Genomic DNA, 6,165 nt, shown 5'->3' with positions numbered 1-6,165 from the left:
GCTCTAGTAGTTGGGGACTGCCCCACGACCTCTTCGCAGAAGCCTGAGCCGTGCTTTCCCTGGTGTCGGGCAACGACGACTCAGCACGGGACCTGGCACAAAATATACATTCGCTGAAAAGTCAAAGAAAAGCCTTCTTGGGGTTTCTGTGGCTAGCAGCGGCACCCTGCGTCCTGGGTGTGAAGAAAGTGGGGGATCCCCCTGACTTTCCCCTCCTGCCTTCCAGCGACCTCTGTCCTGTTTCAGACCCAAGCCCCACCTGAGGTGGCCAATGAGCATGGTAAAGGAAGCCGCAGAGAGCACCCCCAGGACTCCTTTCTCCTCCCTCACTCCGTTTCTCTACTGGGAAGTGGGGCCAAAAAAGAAAAGAAGGAAGCTAACTCTAATAAACCGTCTGTTAGGGAGGGGCGACCAGTTGGTTCCCCTGTAACGGAAACTGTTAGAACAACTTTGCTCCCTCCTAAAAGGAAACAGATAATAAATCCTTCTCCGTTGGCGGATTTCTTGTTTCTTGGGCTTCCAAAGCCTTCTGTGGTTTCGGTTATCTGCCCTCCAAACGTAGCCAGGGTCCGGGTTAGCCTCTGGCCACAGCCGGGCTGAGGGAGGGGTTTATCTTCTACTACAGCCACTGGTGTGGGTGGGAACAAAGAGATGGTTGCTATCTCTTCAGGCAAAGAAAACTGGCCCACATCAGTGCTGTGGAGACCAAGGACTATCTTTTGATTATTTTACAACTCATTTCAGGCCCTAAGACCTAAACTGCCCCTGATATTTGTTGTGCGTAAGGTGGATAAAGTCCAGGGCACATTTCAGTGGTTGTGTGGTGAAGAAGGGGAAAAATGGAGTTTAGAAGGCCCTTCCCCCAGGTTTTTCAGTGGCACTCATTTGTTCTCACTCCAGAGGCTTGTGAGTAAAATGGCAAAGCCTCGGGGCACTCTTGTGACTGAGGCCCAAGGTTGTGACTTGAATCTCTAGAAGCCCAGTGAGGCTCCAAGCAGCACACTTGTTTGAAAGGACAAAACTGAGAAATGAACTGCCCTTGCTCTGTGAATTCACAAGGGAAAAAAGACATGCATTCTCAGTGTTCCCTCTGTCCACATAAAATTTTCCTCCAGAATCTATTTGTAAAAAGGCAAGGGCTCTCTTGTGACAAGTCAGAGTGTTTTCTAAAAGCTCAACTGTCACCCTTTAGAGGTAGAACTTTGTCCAGACCTTTACCTCTACTTTCCTGCAATTTCTCTTGCCCTACCTTCTCTGCTGCCCAACCCCCTCCTCTTCCGCTCTGTTTCCTGTTTTATTTTCTGGCTCCTGCTCCGACAGGAAAACAAGGAAGCTGAATCTTGTGCTCTCAAAGCCTGGCTCCCTGGCTCTTCAGATTGTAAGGCGGCTAGGTGGAATGGGAGGGGGTTCTGGGGCTCCAAGACTGTGTGTTGAATGAGAGTGGTGAAGGAGGCAGCTCTTTTCAGGCTGCTTTTAGAGTATGCAGCTAAAATGGAACCTGCATCAACACAGGAGACAGCTGAGCTACCAGAACTGTGGAAAGCAAGTGAGACAGCCATCCCCGAGCCACTTCCATTAAGAAACAAATATCCCATACCACCAAGAAACATTTTCATAATACAAATCTCTATCCCAAACAATACAAGCAATGCACTCTCTATTTCTAGAATCCTAGAATTCAAGAGGGTTACATCATTTCTGTTCCTTGAACTTGCCTGGCTCTCTGCTCTTTTCCTCTGCTTGAAACATTCTACCTCCATACTATCTTTTGGTCAGTCCACCTTATTTGGGTATCAGTGGAAATGTCAGCTCCTCAGAGGGGTTTTTCTCTGACTATTCAGCCACCACCACTACCCTGTATTATCTCATCACCATTTTCTTCATAGCACCCTAACACCACCTGCCTATCCTGTCTGTCAATTTTACTTGTTTCTCATTATCTGTTTCTCTCTTCTGGAATGTTAGATGAATGTAATAGAAAAGCAGAGGTCTCATTCACCAATGTATTCCCAGTGCTCAGGACTGTGTCTCCAATTAAGTTCTGGTGCATGAGTCAATTTGTTAAACCTGGTATCTATATTTTATGGACAAGGGAACTAAGATCACCAAAGGGGAAGTGACTGACCTGAATTCACTCAGTGAATGGTAAAGATGGGACTTGAACTCAGGTGGTTTGAGCTTTCCAAGGTTAATCCTATCACTCTGTGCTGTTAGTCTTTCCTAGGTTTATTTCTTTACTTCTCTTTGTTCCACACAGCTCAGCATCTTTATGGGCTATGCTAAGAATTCTATATAGGGCACACCAAGTCTAAATATCTCCTGCCTCTGCCAAATTCTTCTCTTACCTGTTTGATTTATTCAACAATATAGGAGTACACACCATGTGATGGGATAAGGATGTAATACTAAGCAAAACAGACACAGTCCTTTCCCTGCTGGGGATGATAATATCTACCTCAGAGGATTTATGGTACTTGGCATAAAGTGTTTAATAAAGATGCTGTTATAGCCAGGTGTAGCGGTACATGTCTGTAATCCCAACTTCTCAGGAAGGTGGCTGAGGCAGGAGGATCATAAATTGGAGGCCAGCCTGGGCAATTTAGGAAGACCCTGTCTCAAAAAATTAAAAAGGACTCAGGTTGTGGTTCAGTGGTAGAGTGTTTGACTAGCATATGTGAGGCCCTATATTCAATCCCCAGCACTAAAAAAATAAATAATAAAAATACCCCCCCCCCCCAAAAAAAAAAGCAAATGATGAGGAGTAATTTTTCCCACTGAAGGTATATAGATAGTTCTCATGGAGCACTCACCTTCCAGGAGCATTCTGACAACTCATCCTGTACCAGTCTTACCTTGCTCCTGCCTCCACATCTGGAGAAGACCTTGGCCCCAGGCCAAGCAGAGGGACAGCCCAGTGTATGTATCTATCTACTCCCAATTGCTGTTTCCAAACACTAAACTTGCTACAGTCCCTGTTGAATGGAATTGGAGTAACCGACCCTCATTTGGGATATTGGCTCTAAGGCCATGCCCTTGTGGGGCAAAAGTGACCACACCAGCCTGATTCCTGGCAATGGTGCTTTACCAGAACTTTATGCTATTTCTTTTCACTGTAGATAAAAGGGTGTTCAATGGCAGTTTCAAAGGATGCTGGGTGACGTTTACATCCATCCTCACAACTGCAGTGACATAAATCGGGACTTGAACATTTACCAAAAACATCCTTTTTGATTTCTGCTGGATCACTTGAAGATGCCCATCCCCCCTAGGTCAAAGAACCTGCCCTGCCTCTAATCATAGGAGCCAAACACTGATGCTTCAAAGCCCTGGGGACACTTTTCACCCTTCCCTGTTTGCCTTTCAGTAGTTAGAAAACCCTGATTCCACTGAGAGGCTTGGTGGGAAGGCCTTAACCACTTGGGGGTGGCAGTGTCTGCAAAGGCAAAAGAACCAATGAGATTGAGAGTATTGTTTAGGCTGGACTTGGCTGCTGTCCAGCTATGAAAAAAGGTTAAGGTCATTTGGGGGGTGGGGAGGGAGGAGCCTGGGAAAAGAACTACTGGCCACACCCCTGGGTTTTCTACTGGCAAGGTTCTATTTACTTCTCAAAAGCAAATTACTCACAGCTCAGTGGTTAGCAGTTCTCTTGGCCTGTGGTAACTCCAGTCAGAAACTGGAGACCAGGCTAGGCTCCCCCTGCGTTGCAGGAGAACAGATGAAAGGAACCCAGGAAACCCAACTCCTAGGTAATGCTCCACACCAGCCCAGAAATGCACTTTCCAGATTAGAAAATGGAGCAAGAGGCCCAGAGCAAAAATAGCCATTAGCAATATTGCTTACCAAAATGTAGACATGAAAAAGTTCCCATTAACTTTTTTCCAGAAAAGTCCTAAGAAGGCATCTTGGTTGACAAAGATTTTTCTCTTCTTAATACGAAATATTCATTTCAGTCCCTGACCCAAATATTAACAGCTGCACTTTAAAAGAAAATTTTTAGTTTTAGTTGGTACAATCTTATTTACTTTTATGTGGTGCTGAAAATCAAACCCAGTACCTCACACATGCTAGGCAAGTGCTCTACCACTGAGCCTCAGCACTAGCCCCACCCCCAGTTGTACTTATTTTGATGAACACTTGATTGAAATTCTTGGAACAATTCTATCTTATGCAAAATACAATAAAAACCAACCTTGCGGGACTAGGGCTGTAGATCAGTGGTAGAGTACTTGCCTTGCACACAGGGTTCGATCCTTAGCACCATATAAAAATAAATTTTAAAATAAAAATATCGTGTCCATCTACAACTAAAAAAAATATTTAAAAACAACAAAAAACTTGCATGTAGTGTTAGACAGCTAGGTTGTTACTCCTGGTGTTTTTCCCAGCTAGAGAGGATGTGTATGGTATACCAGGAAGCACATGGGCCTAGATCCAGTGGACCTTGCTTAGTATGTGACTTAGAAAAGCCTCTTTCCTCAGTCTTTCCCCTCCAACTATAAAATGGGAGCCAGAATACTGACCTGATTTCTCCTGAGAAACCTCAACTTTTTCTCCCTTGCTTCCCTAAAGAAGGGGATGATTAGAAAAACTGTATGTTGTGACATTAACCTCATAGAAGCAACTGCATCTAGCCGACATCTGATTTCTAACTAGTAGATACTGTGGGCCAGGTTGTGCTTCAAAACAAGGATGTAGCAATGAACAAAAAAATGCCCCTGGGCTGGGGATGTGGCTCAAGTAGTAGTGGGGTCCCCTAGCATGCGTGAGCCACTGGGTTCGATTCTCAGCATCACATAAAAATAAAATATATTGTGTCCACCTAAAACTTTTTTTTTTTATAATTTTTTTTTTTTTTAAAGAGAGAGAGAATTTTAAATATTTATTTTTTAGTTTTCGGCAGACACAACATCTTTGTTTGTATGTGTTGCTGAGGATCGAACCCGGGCTGCACGCATGCCAGGCAAGCACGCTACCGCTTGAGCCACATCCCCAGCCCATCCACCTAAAACTTAAAAAAAAAAAAAAAGCCCCTGCCTACAGTTTGGGTTAGGGAAAGGGAGAAGGGAACAGGTGGGTATAACACACAATAAGATAGTTAAAAGTGCTGTTAAAAGTAGGGCAGAAAAAGAAAACAGGGTAAGGAAGCAAAGACTGCTATTAATTTTTCATTTTTTGGTGCTGGGGATTGAACCCTGGGCCTCATGTATGCAAGGCAAATACTCTACCAACCCCCCTGCTATTAATATGAGATTGCTATTTTAAATAAGACGGACAGGGAAAACCTCATGACATTTTTTTTTTCCCCCTCTGGAGCGGGAGGATGCACAGTACTAGAGATTGGACCCAGGACCTTGCATGTGCTAAGCACATGATCTAACGCTGAACTGTACTCCTAGTCTCCTAATATTTAAACAAATACCTGGAAGAAGACTTGAACCATGCAGTTTTCTGGTAAAACAGTGCTCCTCACAGAAGGAACATAAAGTACAAAGACCTCAAGGTGGAAACAGCCCTGTTAATGGGGAAGAGAAGATAGTGTTGGAAAGGTAGTGGCCAGCTAGATAACTGAGGGCCTTATATGCCACTACTAGAATCTGGACTAGAGAAGCAACTGAATGAGTCTGTTCTGACTTTAATCCAGAAAAGATATGACAGTGTCTTGAACTATAGTAGTAGTGACTGGATTGAGGATTATTTTCTGAATTAGTGCTAACAGACTAGATGTGGAAATGAAGAGTTGAGGATTCTTTTTTTTTTTTTTTTTGGCCAAGCAATGTAAAGTTGTTGGACTTGCCATTTACTGGAAAAACTGGGCTACTAGGGGGAGGATGGCATTTTAGCATGCAGATGTTCAAATTAAATTTCCAAGAGATACCAGAGCAGCTGAATACTTTAGCCTGGAGTCAGAGGAATGAGTCAGTCTGCAGATACAAGTGAGGCTACCTATTTAAAACTATGAAACTATGGGGGGAAAAACATGGAGGCTACCTTCAGGTAATAGTTATTAGCTAGGAGTGGTGGTGCACACCTCTAATCTCAGTGACTAGGAAGGCCAAGGCAGGAGGATCAAGTTCGAGGACAGCCTCAGCAATTTAGCCAGACCCTCAGAAACAGTGAGACCCTGTGACCCTGTCTCAGAAAGGATGGGGATATAACTTATTGGTA

The sequence above is a fragment of the Marmota flaviventris genome, chromosome 10 (assembly GCF_047511675.1).
Source record: "Marmota flaviventris isolate mMarFla1 chromosome 10, mMarFla1.hap1, whole genome shotgun sequence".
NCBI classification, from domain to species: domain Eukaryota; kingdom Metazoa; phylum Chordata; class Mammalia; order Rodentia; family Sciuridae; genus Marmota; species Marmota flaviventris.
This window is presented reverse-complemented; position numbering follows the sequence as displayed.